This window comes from Pezoporus occidentalis, unplaced genomic scaffold (assembly GCF_034315485.1).
Source record: "Pezoporus occidentalis ecotype Australia unplaced genomic scaffold, CSIRO_AGI_Poc_V1 ctg152, whole genome shotgun sequence".
NCBI classification, from domain to species: Eukaryota; Metazoa; Chordata; class Aves; order Psittaciformes; family Psittacidae; genus Pezoporus; species Pezoporus occidentalis.
Genome location: NW_026913339.1, coordinates 771,286 through 788,823, shown reverse-complemented (window position 1 = coordinate 788,823; position 17,538 = coordinate 771,286). Strand labels below are relative to the sequence as shown.

General features: G+C 39.2%; 1 protein-coding gene across 2 annotated transcripts in view; it reads left to right on the top strand.

The window, feature by feature from the left end:
* Positions 1-7,737: 7,737 nt before the first annotated feature.
* Positions 7,738-17,538, top strand: part of CDK17 (cyclin dependent kinase 17) — a 92,492-nt gene continuing 82,691 nt past the window's right edge. Inside the window, exon 1 of one of the 2 annotated variants that reach the window (XM_062611327.1) lies at positions 7,738-8,205. The gene's annotated coding sequence lies outside the window, so the exon portion shown is untranslated. The remainder of the gene's footprint in view (positions 8,206-17,538) is intronic. The other variant, XM_062611328.1, reaches the window with a different exon arrangement.

Below are 17,538 nucleotides of genomic sequence, written 5' to 3'. Positions count from 1 at the left end.
GGTGCCTTAGAGCAACCACAGGAGGGCAAAAAGGAGAGGCAAAGCAGTAAGAGGGCTGATAAAACTAGGGTCATCTGGAACTGTCCAGCTGGTCTGTGGACATGATGGAAAAGCAGTGGACATGATGGAAAAGCAGTGGACAACAGAGCAACTACAGGCCTGCATGAGGTGACACCAGCAATTAGATTTTCAAGATTTTTCTATGTAGATAGAATGAGGGGAAAAAAAAACAAACAACCAAAAGAAAACGGGGCAGTAGCCAAAACAGATTTGAATCCATCTTGCAATGGCCAAAAGCAAAAAGAGCTTGTGTAGCTCACTGGCTAGCAGCCAATTAAAACCAAAACATAAAACCAGACAGCAGTTTGCATCTTTGCTGATATGCGCCTATGAAGGCCAAAGAATAACGCAGATAGAAGTGACCTTAACTCATGTGTAAGGAGATCAATCCTTACATGTTATACTGCAGTCATTTTCCTGCTCAACTGCAGAAAGATAACTCTCACATTCCCTTTAACAATGACAAATGTCTCTTTAAGGGTAGCATATACAGATGCAGTGTATTCCCTGAACTCTATTCTTGTTATGTTACTAAGATACAACTGTTTCTATGGAAAGCTTATTGGTGGGCAAAACAAACTGTTTTGATGAATTATAAAAAAGGTAAATTAATTTTTAAAACAAAGTATTGCCTTAGCATGCTAATACTATGAAATCACGTCAATACAGAATTTCAAGAACATAGCTCCCCCCTCTTTTTTATCGTTTTTAATTTCTAGTAGACATTTATCCTAATTTCTGTATGGTCTACAAACGGATATAAATAAATATCTGTCCTGCAAAATACCTGATTAACTGTAACAGCCACCTAGGCAGTGGCTACAAAAGCTCCAACTGAATATTTGTTTGTTTTTAAAAGCCAAGAATAATTATACAGCAATTTATTGTAGATTATAAGTATCTACATGACCATGAATATGCCACGTTGTGAAGTGAATGAAGAGCTTTGAAATAAGAATGGTAAAGGTAAAGAAGGAGAGAACAAATAAGTATGTTAAATAGAACTCAGCATTTAATTTTAACATGCTTCTGTGGTAACAGCTAGACTCTACACATGACAAGTAATAGATTTGTGGGGGTTTGTGGCATTCCTGCTTCTTTTTTGTTTATAGCTCTAATTACTTTATACTGTGCTGAAACAGACCTAGAAAAATGCCATGCTTGACTTAGAGAACAGTTTAGTTGATCAATCAACAATTTGGCAAAGTAAGTAATAAGAAGCTACAGAAAAAGAAAAAAAGAAATCAGTGGGGAATTCTACAACTAAACCAATTGGAATTTACATGTGACATCTTCTTTTTCTGTCTTTACATTTGTAGAAATTTACATGTGACATCTTCTTTTCCTGTCTTTACATTTGTAGAAATTATTTATCTCATCTGAAGATGCACCTTGATATTTTCAGTGTCAGAAATATTAATCAATTGACCTTTTTCTGGGGTTCTTCATAAGAAAAGCCAGCCCAAGACAAAAATTCAACCTTAAATGCACATGCAGAAATGTGAAGTTTCTCACTGGCACTTAAGAGGAAACATTTTTTTCTGTGAGCATAGAAGCTGCCATATAAACCCTTCTGATTTTATGCCACCCTTTTTCTGTCTCACTTAGTTGCAGTCTTCCAAATCTAGCACCAACATATGAATATACACACGGCTGCCTAAAGCAGGAGGATTCACAGGACAGCAAAAATTAGTTGAGAGAAGTCTGACTGATCTGACTGTGCTTATTTAAGAAGGAATTACAGACCACACCGCTTTGTCCCTCCCATCTGCCAGAAGGTAGGAGTCGTGGCAGAAGAAACTACAGTCATCTGACTCACCTGCCTCGATGTCCTCACTGGTGGTTAAAGCTAATTGCCACACTATACAGGGAAACGGGTATGATTCCTGTCTCCTCTCCCTCAGGGTGTAACAACTATCAGCAGAAGGGTAGGGCAACTAGCTGGGGCAGTAATGCATTAAAAAGTAACATCTTAATTCCACCTATCTACCTAGCATAGTTAGTGTTGATAAGATTACAAGATAGTAAAAGCCTTTGGCCTAGACTACCAGGTAAAGCCCTACATCTACATAACACCTAATTTCCTGCATTCTTCTTTCAGATCTTCATGCATTCTCTTTCATCCATCCCAGCTTTCCTCCTGATCCACTTCTCTTTCCTTAGTGCTTGCTTTGCATAGACTATCTCTCACTGACATCTCAAAAGCTACCATTACAAATTTACAAGCAATCCTGACAGCCAGCTGCCAGTACAAAAGCTCAAAAATATAGCTGATGTTAGCATAGAATACATAAGGAACATTCTGCACATCAACAACACGTCATACACCCTTGACCTGTGGTGCATAGAGAGATGTGTGAAGCACTCAGTCCTTCCTACAGCAGCCTATGTTCCCCTCAACCCATTTCATTCAGATTTCCTATATTTCATTTAATCTCAAACATCCACTATGTATACTGGTTCAATTTTCATGTGCCCTTTCTTACACTCTTTGTATTCTCTAAATTGGATTTTAGCTCTGGTCCCACTTATTTTATTCCCGTGTCTCTCCACACCTTCCTGTCTAGTCTTAAAAACACAAATTTGAGAATCATCTGGGTTCACCTTTGCTGGAACAGGTATCATCTTTACTAGAACAAATTTCATTTTTATGTAAAAGGATTACAGAAAAGTAACCAGCTGTCATGATTGAAAGCAATTTCACTTAAGTCCTAAAACTCTCTGGAGAGAGCAACCATTACGATAAGGAAAAAAAGCCGTAAGTGTGACGCCTATAATCTTGTAACTGCAGGAGTCTGTGTATTTTGTGCTTTATTTTCAAATCCACTAAGTACTTTGAATTGGCAGTCGTACAAATGTTCTGAGACTCACTGATGGCATTTCTAATCAATTCAGTGAGTAATGACTGCAAATTTCTATGCAGCAATTTACTTGCAATGAAGAAGAGATGCTTGCTGTTCTGTCCAAGACACTGAACCTGTGTGAAAGAATCAGAGAAGAACAGGAGCCTCTTCCCCTGCCATTTCAGATCTCTCTTTCATGAAGGGAAAAGTGTATCCCTGAATGGTACTAGAAAAGGAGAAGCAGCAGACATGCATACACAAGTGACCTGCTTTCACTACCTGCAGATCTTCACTGTTTCTCTCAAATTCTTTTAATCTGTTTTAGTCTCCAACACAAAATGTAAACAAAATATAAAAAAATCTTTCTTTCACTAGGCTAGAGTTTTATAGTGAAACTCTATCGTCTACTGCAGAAAGCTCATTTTTAGACAATCTATAGAAAGTACCTCACCATTTCCTATCTGACTATGATAATTGTACTGGGTTGGGGTAGGCCTAATATCTTTGGTTTTGAAAAGCAGGATGCCCTGCCTTTCAGAGCAGCAGCAGAGAAATAAAGGAGTGTCTAGCCATTTGTTTGCAAAACTGGGCAGAAATGTACAGAAAGTCTCTCTCCATGCTATTAACTTCCTTCTAAAAGGATTAACCTGACTCTTGCTGAAGTCAATGGAGACTTTATTTGTACTAGAAATGAAGCAATCAAATTAGATTTCCCACTAAACCAATGACACATATCCTGAAAATACGCACAACCAGTAGACACTTTGTATGTCCAAGGCTCAGAAATGCTGGATATAAAGAAAAGCATTGACTGAGACACTGTAAAGACATAAATTCTTATCTACATGAATGATAAAAGAATATTCAAAAATTAGTGATACAATGTGTAGGGAAGCGAGAAATAATAGAGTAGCATTTTGATGTTATGAAGTTACAGATGGGAACTGAAAGGTTAACATAAAGAAATAGGAAGAAGAAAAGAGTGACAATAGTACGTCATATGTATATGTCGTGATATATAACAAATATATATATGCTATAAAATAACAGAGCGAGAAAGGAAAAGCACAGGATTACACAGTAATGGTACTTTCTCCAGCAGTTAATCAATCTCTAAACACCAGTATAACTACACAAATGCAAATCTCAAGTGCAGATAATGAGCACCCCACTATTTGCACTTCAGGAACTCTTTCTGCTTGCCAAACAAGCAAGGTTACCAAGAACAAATAGTTGCTCTCCCTGTTTCTATTTGAAATATACAGCGCAACTAAGTCAATGACCAGTTATCAGTTACTCGACACATGGCTACAGTTCATGTTAGGAGAAGTAGCATATCGCTTTTTGTTTCTTGCAAGAGTGACCTTCTTGTTGCTACTTCCTGCTTCCATTCATTCAAAGAGGAAGGGGTTTGTTCCTGCAATGACATTAAGAGAATTTTTTTTTTATTTTTTTTTTTAGCCTAAGGGCCTCAGGAATTACTTTTTACTTAATCCAAGCAACCTGGAAAATACTTTATGTGAATACCAGCTTGGTATAAGAAAGCAAGAGAGTATCTTAATTTGATTATTTTAAATGGATTGGAGTTTTGTGTAGGTGGTAGATGACCATCACAGAAAGAAGTGCTATACAGACTAGTATATAAATTGCTCATGCTGTAAGCAGAACAATAGCTCTGTTTCAGCTCTCAGAGCTCAGATACAATTAGTTAAAGGATACTGAATTCTTTAGAAATTTTTGGCATCCAATAGAAAAAAAAATTGTGTTTCAAAACAAAATATTGTATTTTAAAATCACTTCCTCTTAATTACCTGCCAAGTCTTTCAGTCTTTCCCCTGCAAAGGAGTACATCCTTCGTAGTGGGGCACATTGCTTTCCCACATTGCAGCCTGGTTGAGTGGTTGCTGACTCTGGCTGCTGTGACACAGAATCCTGAACTTGGATCTTGGCAGGAAAGTAACTGCTTTCCACATGCATTGTGTTAAAAATGCATACACTCCTGTAAGATTTCTATCTACCATTATGTGAACTTCACTGGTTTAACTTCTATAATTTTACTGTCACAAAATAACTATGTCTTTCTGTTCAATAAATGAAGAGGGAAAGCCAGTGTATTCATATTCAAAGCAGGAAATCTTGGTCCCCTGACAGCACTGTATTCCTACTGCATGGCTGATGTAGATTTCATCAGATTGTTCAGTGGCAATAACTCATTCCATGTAATCTGGGTATACTCCGTTTTTGCTGGCTTAGAGAGCAAACCTACTGCACTCAGCAGCCAATATATCTTAAAACTAGTTTAAAATATTAATAATCATGGTTAGCTAGATGGAAGTGTGATTGATTGCTACATGTTCCACTAAATAATAAAAGAAATCAATAGCTATAGTAATAAAACCAGACTCATGGGATAAATTAAAACTTGTGTCTGTCACTCTATCCTGCTTCTGCACTGTCTTTTACCCAGATGTGGTAAATACAAAGGCCAAATGGGTATCAAGTGTTACAGTATTATCAAATGTTTTCCCTCTTAACAACTCACTATTCTCCCCATTAAAGATGGAAAAACTTAAAGTACTCTTATTGCCCCGCAGTCAGTGTTGACCCCATATTTCTTGGGCCAGTTAGTCATCCTAAAGGTTCATTTTTTAGTTTCTTCTTTTGTCATGATCACTTTTCCTATTATAACAGAAGTATCAATGGCAGACATGAATATGTATAAACCAAGCATATTTTACTGGTATTTTTAATACTTGAAGCTTCATAGATTTTCAACTCAGCTTCTCTCTATACCTCATTTATGGATCATAATTTACTTGGATGCACTACAATAAGTGAATCATCTCAAGAACTTGTTTTATAAATCATGTATGTAATAACAAAGTTGCACACAATCATTTATAATGATATTACTTACCTAGAATAGCCTTCAAATTGAGTAAGATAAAACAAAACACACATCATCTTGTTAGCATTCAAAGATGAGGAGAACTGGTAGGTCTAGCAAGAACTGGGAGGTCCTGAGCTATAAAGGAGATCTGTAAGGGATTTCCTTGCATTACCAGGAGGTTCAAAGCTGGAGTGTCTTCTTTTTGTGTGTTATTAGAAATCCCACAAGTTTTGCAAAAATATGTAGCTATCCTACATCTCAAAAACATTCAAAAAGACCTCAGTAATCACGTTTTGTCTCTATAAACAGCATGTTTGGTTTTGAGTCATATTTACTCATTTTTATCCCAAACTTATTTCAACATAAGTCTACATTATCATGACCAAAATTAATTTCTGTGTGTGTAAGAAGTGGTTTTATGCTTGCACTCCTTTTTTAAGCAAGAACAAGTGATTTGTATTTACTTTTCTGTTTGCTTGTGCTGCTGGAATGGTGCAATGGAGCTGAAAGAAGGGAAATTTTCAGCTGGCACTGCTCCTGCAAAGGCAGCTCCCACTTGGCCCTACCATGGATAAGGACTGGCTAGAATGAGCTGCACATGCAGTTCCTCAAGATGAGGAGCTTGTTGCTGCTGCTATAAATTAAATCACACTCTGGTCTTCACCCAGACACAGCATAGCACAGACCCACCTGCAGAATGGTGGAGCTTTGGCCTCCCTCACACAAATACAGGAGTGCAGCAAAGCAAAGACTGGAAAGACCTGTTTAAGTTTCTCTTTAAGAGCCCTTGACATAGGCTGGCATATCCAGCCAGTAGCTCTGCTCTGCACGATGATGGGGAGACCCATGTGGATGGAAGTCCTGGTGCTTGTGACATTGAACTTCAGCTGATAACTGAGAGAGAAAGCAAGCAGGAGGAGCCATGTCTAAAAGGGGGGGGGGGGGGGGGGGGAACGGGACGGGGGGTGGAACAACCAACAAAAAACAAAACCAAACCAAAAACAATTTGCCAAATTCTGCCCTAAGTGTATTTTTGACTGGTACCTGCAGTTCAAACTCATGTCACTAAAATCACTTAACATTCGGCCTTCCTGTTATATTTTGCCCTTTGTGTGGTGGAAATACAAAAACGAAGATAGTGCAGAGTAACTGCCTCCTAAGACTAGTTTTTTAGCCTTTTTTTAGCCTTTTTTTTTTTTTCCCCAGTAACACAGAACAGCTAACAAATTTACGGGTGGATGGGGCTGAGAAGCAAGAGAACACAAACTAGACCACTGTGAAAGGAAAACGATTCTAAGCACAGGAAGGAAGCATGGTTGTGCCGGCAGAGCCATCACAGAAGTGGGACGGTACACAGGATGAATGCAGGAGACAAAGAAAGAAAACACCGCAAGAACATGGAAGGGATGAGTTAGAAATCGACCTCAAAAGCCACAGCTTCCCTTAGCTTCAGTTACTGACTTGCCAGCCGGCGGGTGGGGGAGAGCAGACGCATGCTACCTCACAGATCAGCTAAATCACCAGCAAACCCAAGAGGAACCACTGCCAGGGGCCGGAACACACGATACGAACAAACGCCCCCTCCCACAGTGCTCTCCCCGAAACCGCCCAGGGACACCCCCGGCGGGCAGGGCCTCCGGGCGGCCTCCCGAGCCTCAGCAGCCTCCGCTGAACGGATCCACTTCCTCCTGCGAGAGGCCGCTGAGAAGAGAGCAGCAGCGCCCCCCTCGGCTCCCCGTCGGCAGGGTGGGCAGCCCAAGGAAGGGCTGTGACACGAGCCCCCCCGCCGTCACCCGAGACATTCCCCACGGCGCTGGCTCCGCGCTCCGCCTTAAACTTCCCCCGCCCCCGGCCGGGCCACCCCGCTGTATCCGCAGCCACAGGCTCAGCTTGTGCAGGAGCCGCTGCGGCCGCTAGGTGTCGCCAGTGCCCGGGCCTGCCCGCCGGCCCCTCCTGCGCTCCGGCGGGGCTTGCTCAGTGCGAGTCTTTGCGCTGCGAACGGGCGGAGGCGTCAGCCGGCGGCGGAGACGCGCAGCGCGGCCCGGCTTGGCTCGGCTCGGCCTCGTCTGGCCCCGCACACCTTTACAGCCCGGCCCCGCTGACTCGAGGCCACCCGGACAGCTCTCAACACCTCCAGCGGGTCCCGAGCACGGCCTGCGGCTGCTTTCCGTCGTCGGGGAGCCGCGGCAAGGCGAAGGCTGCGGCGGCGGGGGGAGCAGCCATGTTGGAGCGGGGAATAAAGTGACTTTCCTCGGGAGGGAGCGCGGCCGGCGGCCCGGCGGAGGCTCTCGGGCCAGCGAGGGAAAGGGGGGCTCGGCTCCCGGCGGCCGGATACGGCTGCTGGGCGGAGGAGGAGGGGAAGAGAAGGGGGAGAGGAACCGCCCCCGGACCCACGGAGCTTCGGCGCTGCTGGTGAGTTATAGCTGCTCATTGTCTCCCAGCCCCGGGGTGCGGGTTCGGCCCGCAGGGCCGTGGGGGGCCTCGGCCTGCGAGTGCGTGGGACTCCGCGTTGGTGTGAGATGAACCCCTGTATCGGGGACAGGGGGAGGGTGATGGGAGCTGGGGCGGGAGGCGCCCTGCTGGAGGGCCGGGGGTTACCAGGGGAGTCCTCTGAGGGAGAGGGTCGGGGCTGGCTGGACTGCTCTGCCCCTCCATGCTGGGCTATGGGGGATTTCCGTTGCCCGGTGGCAGCTGGGAGCGGCTCCGCCGGGCCGGTGCCGCGGCTGGGAGCAGCTCCGGGAGGCTGAGCATGGTCTGCGGGGGAAGCCGAGGGAAGCCAGGTCTGAGCCGTGAGCCGAGGCTGGTAGCCGGTGGGCACCGCGGGGTTTTTTGGTGATCCGGTGTTGGTAACCGTCCTTTCCCCACTGCCTCCTCCCCTTCAAACGAGACTGCTTTCTCCTGACAGCTCTTCTCCTCGCAGCCTCCGCAAGTATGACACATTCGCTCTTATCGCAGGTCTCCCGTCTTCCCCCCTGCAAACCCAAAATGTGTAGGTTTCTGTGCGTGGCATAAGAGGTTTTGTGCCCCGAACTTCGAGTTCGTAGATTACAGGATATGTGAACATTTGCTGACCCTGAACTTCTGTGAACTCCTGTCCTCCCTCCCCTTCCTCTCTCAGATATGTAATGGCTTGAGTCCAGTGAGAGGAAAATGGTTCTTCTCTCCAAAGGACAGGAGGAATTAGGTGGCATTGGGTATATTTTCTATTTCATGGAATTTTTCACGCCCACCGGTTCCAGTACCGTGTTCAGAGGAGTGGATTAGCTGCTACGTTAGAGGAATGCTGACCTTGATCCCCTTTGTCTTTATTGCAACAGTTTCGGTAGCTGGCTGGAGTTGTTCTGAACTCATTGCCTGTCTCTGGCACTGCGCTAATGGTGGTAACAGTATTAGGGGTGTTGTAAAGGAAATAGGATTGAGGTATATCATAATCCAAACTCAGTAATTTTAAAAGCATCAATTTAATTTTTTATATATATATTATTTTTAATTTTGGTGAATATATATTTGTTTTCTTTTTTGTAATTTAACAGATCAGTAGCAATTTTCTCGTAGCAATCATGGCATATATATGAGAAAAGAAAGTCTGGTTTGACATTCTTCCATTCCCCCCACCCTACCTCCTTTTTTAATTGTATTAATTGAACTGAATACTAGATGATCAAAGGTTAAATACTTGGAAGATGTGGGTCAGAATAACATATTTGTGAAATTAGACTTGGTACCAAATTCGGTTTGTTTTCTTGTTAGAATTGGGTAAAAGTGAAGTAGGTGATCTGGTATTATAAGTACTTAAGATGTTAAATTGCCATATTGCTTTGTTGTAGAAATTCTGTATCCTCATATGCAGCTCTTGTTATTTATATCTGCACTTAAGTAAATGATGTGAAACTTGTTTTAAGTAATTAACACAGAAGTAACAGACCTGAAAACATAAAAACATATGTTTGAAATGCATAGTGAAAAATTTCCTTAAAAATGATTTATACTTGAAAGAACAAACTGAATTTACTTCTCCAACATAGAGAAACCATTATAATGTTACCTTGGCATTAAAAGGACCACTTAAATTTGAAAGATGAAAGCATCTTCATGGTATTATTTAAATACTGCTTTGACTGTAATGAGTCTTTAGGAAGGATCTTTAAGAAGCATAACGCGGTAAAGTTCATACTTTACATTTGCATATTGTGTGGTGTACCCTGTCTTTACCGGGGCTGGAGCTCTACACAGATCAGTAGGTGGGGTCTGCCTGCATCTGTACTGAAGAGTGTGCAAATTGGAGCCTGTGTTGTCTGAAGAAAATTACAGTTTGAAAATGGCAAGTCATTTATTTTAAGCTTGGCTGAGGATGTAGCACATTAATTGATCTTTTTCATGTGTAAAATGCCACTAACGTGTAGTGAAATACTTGATTTATGATTCCAAATATAAGTAGATTGAGAATAACTGAAAGCTAGAACAGGGCTGTGTTTTTGCCCTGAATGGCTCTGGCTTCAATTTCGGTCTAACACTGCAGTGTGAAAATATGATACAGCTTATGACATGGATGTTAAGATGTTCTCTATGCCTGTGTTATTTTTACAATGTGGAGCTCTTACAGTAAAACTGTGCAGAATGTTTTTGGATGGCTTACTAACATACAAAGTCTTCCTCTTTCTTAAATGCCTATGTGCCGTTGGAAAAAAATAAGAATGTTTCACTAGTCTTAAGTTTTGGTTCAGTACCGTATATTTGAGCAATTGCACCTAAAAATTACTATTAGGAGAGGCTTCGTTGGAGGCTGATTCCATGAACAGTCTGCATTAAAACCTTTCCATGAATTTGCTCTTTACCCGTTTTTCACATTTAATGGAAGCTGTTGATATTTCACATAATGATCCGCTTTTATTTGTTGGCCTAAGGGTGTGTCTCTATTGAATGCATAATCTAGTGCGCTGTGAAAATGGACTAGATCATGTCTAAAAATCAAGCTAGAAAAGCTTTGTTATTATTCATCATAAACTCTCCATTTGTGAACTAAATGTTGCTTATAGTTCTAAAGTTATGGGCATCTTCAGCTCTTAGCTGCATGCTTTTCAATACCTGCTTTTTTATTTTTTATAGCAAGCTCTGAATACGTATCAGATACAGCGTCTGGACACCAGTCTAATCAGTGGCACTTCAGAATTTGATATAAAATAATACTCAACCACTTTAGCATGTAAAAATGCTTCTAAAATTCTAAATGTTTCCCTGACAGCTATGCTTCATAGCTAAAGACCAGACTAAACCAGTGTATTGCTAGTGATCATTGTCTTTTTTGCAATGCACATAATTATCACTATGGATTTTTCCTTCTGCATGTAAGAACTGGATTCCCCCTCCCCCCCCCCCCTTCACATGCTGATGTAGAGATTATCTTGGATGTTAGAGGTAAAAGCATTTTATATGTTTTGATCACTAGGCAATAATTTTCATTTAATTTTTAAAAACCTGTAAAAATCCTAAGTCTGGGGCATTTTTAATAAACGTATTAAATGTTTTATATCCTGCTGTAGTTACCTCTTGGGGCCTAGGAATGCTTTTTCCTATGAAGCAGGGGAAAACAGATACTGCTTCCTCCAGAAATATTAGATGACCAGAAATGCTCACTAATGGTGTGGGATGTTTTCTTTTTTGTGTGTATTTTGTGAAGAGTCATGAAACACTCTTGACAGCCTCTTTCTGAAAAGTGGCAGTTAATGCTTGCTCAGGCAAATGACTACTTACAGTTCTGTATTGAATACAAATCCAACACATGCACACTCTTAACTGACCCAATGGATTGGCAAGTCTTCCACAGTTGGTGGTTTCCTGAATTCATTTTAGTTGCAGTGTCAACTTCAGAGTTCAGTAGAATTAGCCAATTAGAACATCTACAAACAGCGATTCAAACCTTGATCATTTAACTACTGATGTTGATAGTCACAAGGAATGAACAAAACTGGAACTTGAGCTAGTTTGCAAACTTGGAGCATAGATGCATAGATCGGGTAATTTGCATCAGACCAGCTTTTCATACATCCATCAGTCCTTGGATAATAAGGCATTTGCCACTTCCTTGGAGATCATTATACTCTGTATCTGACTGTATTATAAAGTAACTGTAGACACACTGATACTGGAAATCATTGAAACTGTGTTTTACTGGCATGTTTGGGCTTTTGTGGTCTAGTGCCTGTTTTAAAAGGATTAGAAATTTCCTTCAGGAGGGAACATCAGGTTATTGGGGGTGCTATATATAAGCATGAATACCGGAGAAAAAAGAAACGTGTGAGTAGCATTGTTAAAAAATGCAGCAGCAGAAGAAATAACTGTCAAATAATGTTTTAATTTTTCGTGTGAGGGGGCAGATTTAGGCATAATGGTTTTAAGAACAGTGAAAATGCTAACTTCATAACTTTTTAAATAAACACTCAAAGGCTTTGAATTTCAGGCCAATTTTCTGCTTTTGTCTGTAATACCTTGACAATAAAGTAAGCTGAAGAACAGTTTCATCCTAGTTTTGATTGGGACCTTTTTTTTTACTCTTTTCTGGAACATATAGTTGTGCATATATTATGATGAACAAGGCTGTGTTATACGAGAACAAACAAACGACATGTCTTTCATTTACATTCCTAGCTACAGTTCTTGCCTGACTTGGTATTTTAGGTTGATCTTGCTATAAGTATCTTGCATAAGTGAACGTTACTCTGTGCCCTCTCATTGTATTTTAATTATAATCTGTACCTCTTAATTGTACTCCTTTCTCTGACTGCTGCTGTTTTAAAGGCTTGCTAGGGTTGCATGATGGTCTCTGATTTTTAACATCTGTGCTTTGTCAGCTTCACTGAGGGTACTTGCATGCTTTCAGTTTGTGTTAAAGTTGTGAGGATCAAGACTTTGTGCTCAGTGGATTAGGGCATTTTGCTAGTGTGTAGCTGTACTGATATATGATAGTGATCATATGTAGTGGCATAAACTCCAGTCTTCTTTCAGAAATGTCTCTTTACAAGTATTTGTGACCTCTTACTTTTACCTTACCTATATGGAAGTATATTAATTTATTTGCATTTTGTTCCAATATATGTAAGACTTTTTTTTATGCAGAAGTCATTAAAGGTAACATTTAATGTGGCATACAGTAATGGGTGCTAACTGGTGTTCACTAAAATAAAGGTCATTGGAAAATATAGATTACTGAGAATTATTGAAGAATATTACTAGTAAACCCATTGTCCTGTAATTGAGAAAAAAAAATGGGTTCAAAAGTTACAGTGGCCTATAGGATTAAAGAAGCCAATTTTTTTTTAAATTTAAGAAGTTGAAATTAAGTGAATATGATTGATAAAGGAAGCTAAAGACTGAGGAAAACACATGCTGTCACAGGCTATGACAATAAGGCAAGGCGTATTTTTAGGAGGAATTCTAACAGAGCCATTAGACTATTACATGTGTTAAAGAAAATGTTGGAATTTGGTGATCTTCAGAAGAGGCTAATGTTCATTAAGTACTTCTCTATTCAGAAGTAAACCAGATGATAGTCATCCGTGATGCTCCTGAGACTCCTCCTAAGGGAACCTGAGGGTGTTAAACAGCTGCCACTGAAATTGTATGGTAGGAATTGTCAAAGTCAATAGTGTGCTTTTTGGATTGTTAATGCTGATGGAGTTTTTCAGTATGTCTTAAACAGTGAGAAATAATGTAATTTTAGCACAATTTAAGGTTTTTTTCCATGGTTTTGAAAGTTATTAATATGCATAGAAATTGATATTGAGAGAGCAGGACTCTGAAAGCAGTAACTGTTGTTCAGCATATATTTATAGAAGACTGATCTTATGAAACAAACTTATGGGTTCTCTTGATAAGGTTAAAAAAAAATTGTGTGGTATAATGATGTTGCAGATAGCCTTCTCTTTTACTTGGCTGTTATGTGACATTTTGATTAAAGAACTAAAATGATAGATCAAGTGTCTACGCATCAAATGGTTTAAAGCCTGGCAGATAATATGGATCAAGTGGTTAGCTATAAATAGTTGCCATTACGTAACTGGGTGTGATGAGGGGTTCTCATCATCAAAGTACATTCATGAAGAGGCACTGTGAAACCTGTGACATTCCCACTAATGAAGTGAAAGCCACAGGAAGGTGCTGATCATTTCTGTAGCTCACAGAAAATTAGGAAAACAGTAGATACTGCAGGACGGGTCATTAGCGCAGGTGGATGCTTGGGAAAATGGCCGTTTTGATGTGGCATTTTATATTACACTTTACGAGATTAAATACAGCATATTAACCTTTTTAAATAATTAATGATATTTTGTAATTAAATATAAGCAGCTGTTAATACTAGCTTTTAGTTTGGGAATTTATTTTGCAAAGCTTTGGAATAGTTTCTCATTTATAATACAGAACAGATACCGAGTGTTTATTGCATTTGATATGTGGGGTTTAGGGATAGCTTTTATTTTAAAAATATAATATAATTAATAATTTATTAGTGATATACAGAAGGAGAGTCAGTTATAAAGTAATAGATTACATTTTATTATATTTCCCCCAGTTTTCTGTATATCTTGGTGCAAATTTCTAAATGTAGAATTCATAAACATTATGTGTATGCCCAGAAAGTTGTTACCATATATATGTTAAACTCTGGAAAATGAAAAGCCATTTTTTCAGTTTGGCCTTAGTTTATTGCCAGAGCTGCTTCCTCTGTTCTTTCTCTCTTCCTCAGATCTGGTTGTCATAAACAGCAGTAGAGTATTTACATTTGCAGGGAGCTTGTTTCTCTCTTTAACTACTGTTCAGTCTGAAAGCTTCATTGTAAATATCTTACTAAATTGTTTAAGTGTCTGCTTGTAAAATGAGAAACTATTTCATAATTCACCTTATTTATGTTTGCTCTGAAAACTAAATCTAAAATCTTCCAGTACGACCCTGAGAGATTAAGGTTGGTCTGGTGCTGCCTGTGAATAACTGCTGCTCCATGAAGGGTTTGAACTGGTGTAACTTCGGCACTGTTGCTTAAAGCCCTATAGCAGCAGGTGTCTTATAACCATTTGACTATGTCAGAGAACTGATGGAGGTTATAATGGGCATTTGTGTTAAACTTTACTTTCATTTTTACATGCGAATAATAGTCACTTTCTGTGCAATCAATGGAAAAACAACAGTTTGTAATTTTTTTTTTTTTTTTTAAGTATTCTGAGCAGATGGGAGTGGAAACTTCCTGTTGTACAGGGAGGAAAGGAGGTCCTCAACTGCTAAATATATCAGACATATATGCTGTACTCAAGTCTTTAAAAAATGATGTGTAAAACAGGAGCTTGGAAACTTTTTTTGGTACTGAATTAGAAGGGACAGTGGTAAAATAATTACTAATATATCTTATAAAATACATTCTTAAACATGGATAGGCCTTTGAGGTTGGAGTTTGAAAGGAAATGGGATTTTTGGTCTGGAAATTGGTAGTGTTTGAGGAAAGAAATGTAAGGAAACTGAAGATAGTATTTTTTTCTTTAAAATAATATCAGAAAACTGAACTACATAGCTGAAATAGGGCTGTGGTAGGAGTTGAAAAATATTTGGAATAGGCAACAACAAAAAAAAGCCCTTTTTTTTTTTTTAATAACTATAGTGGTCATATTTTGAAGGGGCCCTGTTAAAGTAGTTGTGCAAGGTCCTTGTTTCTTCTAAAGAAGTAATCACCTTTAGAGATCTTTGGCTTCATTGAAGCTACGATTTGGATTTAAATCCCTGAAAAGTACACTGAGTGTTTTTGAGAATAATGTCCTGAGCAGTACTCAGGTGAAACAATTTCAAAAGCAATTCCTAAAGTTTAAGATTTTCCATAGTACTTCATAACCTTTATTAACAGGATTCAGTAGGTTAAGGCAAAGAAGCAAAATATTTTAAAGCTTATGCTGTTTGCCTTTAGGATTAAACAAGATAAACAGCTTACAGTGTTCCCATTTGCACAAGTCACAGTATTTTTAAACCTGCTGCTTGTAATTCTGGGTTGTTTATCAGGGAATGCAGTTAACTTAAATGTTTTATTGTGTCTTGTTCTTGATATATCTCAATATAATTCTCAAAAGTAAAATGTTTGTTCCAGAAGCCAAAGAAATGGCTTCGAAATGTATTTAGGCAGAAGCAGCCTTTTGTTATTAAGTATACCCTTTTGGTTTTTTTTTCTGGACAGCAGAGGAGGAACAACATAATGGTTTGTAGCAGTTAGTTTGCTCAGTAGGTATGTGCTTTTCTTCTTGAATTATGCAATTTTAGTATTTAGGAGCAATATGAAGTAGATTATGAGTTCCGAAGAAATAGATTTGATACGCTTTGGTAGTAAGCTTTGTTACTGCATTTTAAAATGTGTTTGATTTTAGTTTGTGTATAAAATGCAAATCCTTGAGTGTTAGCAAAGTGTTCTGAAGCTGCTTCCTCTAAAATGGACCTTTTTTTTTTTTTTCTGATGGTCTTCTATAGCAGAACTTTTGGTTCCCTTGTACTAGTGAATATTTCTGATAGTGAAAGAGGTAAAAGTTACTTGAAGGATTCAAGTTGAAAGTTGTTTATCATTATTAGAAGTTATTTTGGGGATTGATGGATAGCCAGTGATGATACCTACATTCTTTTGAAATCATCTGTTTCCAGGAGTGCGTAGATGAAACCTGGATTTTTAAAATTTTTTTTCAGCAAATAATTTATTCGCATCTAAAATATGGATTGTGCCACATTAACTGATTCGGGGTTTGGCCTTTTTTTTTTTTTTTTTTTTTAAATGCTTATTTCTATACTCAGTAGTGAGAAAGAGGTTCAGAGGATAATCTAAAGATCTTAATATAAAGCTGTTCTCTTTCCATATCTACCTTTGAGGGAGCCCATCACAGTCATCGTTTTTGTATTACAACATTACAGTTTGAGCTGAATTAGGTGTTTGCTTCAGAATAATTTTTCTGCATCAGTAAACTGAATAGAATAGGTTTTCACTACTAGTGGAGGGAAGAAAGACTGCAGGAATTGGATGGTTGATGGTGAAGAAGGAAGAAAGTGTGTCTGGTGGATGGAGCCAAGCATTTTCTTACTGGTGGTGGGAAACTGTTAATTGACCCGAAAACCGTTACAGAACTTTCTCCTAAGTGCCTCAGATGCATAAAGATGAATAGTGTGAATCCCACCCCCCCGCTGTAATGTATGCAACTAATTTTATTATGTAAGCAAGAAAACATGCAGATTTTTCTTTATTCTTCACTTCTGCTTGAAGGTGCTTAGCATGAATTAAAATTCCAGTCATGTGAGTAGTAATGATAGTAAATTTTAATATCAGAATAAGTTGCTGAATGATCTGTTTTCATTTTATGTTTCATGGCAATTTAAGACTAGAGTTGCGAGGACAAACAAAAATTACCTGTTTGGTTTTTTTTTGTATTATAAGAACCTGCTTCTCCATGACAGAATAAGCCTAGTGAAGATTTGAGCATACACACTTGCAGTTGATATTCATTATTGACTTTTTAATGACATTACACCACATTTAGTCAGAAGTTTACATCTCTACATGATTGGATTGTTGTATTTGCTCTTGGTAACTGAAATTGTATCTTAATTCAGAGATTTTTTTTTGTTTTGCTTGGCAGATAGGATATGAAATCTGTTTTTTGTTTTTGAGAATTATTTCCTTGGATTGGTTAATATTATTTGCTAAGTCTTATGATAGTTTAGGTAACCTGTTGAAGA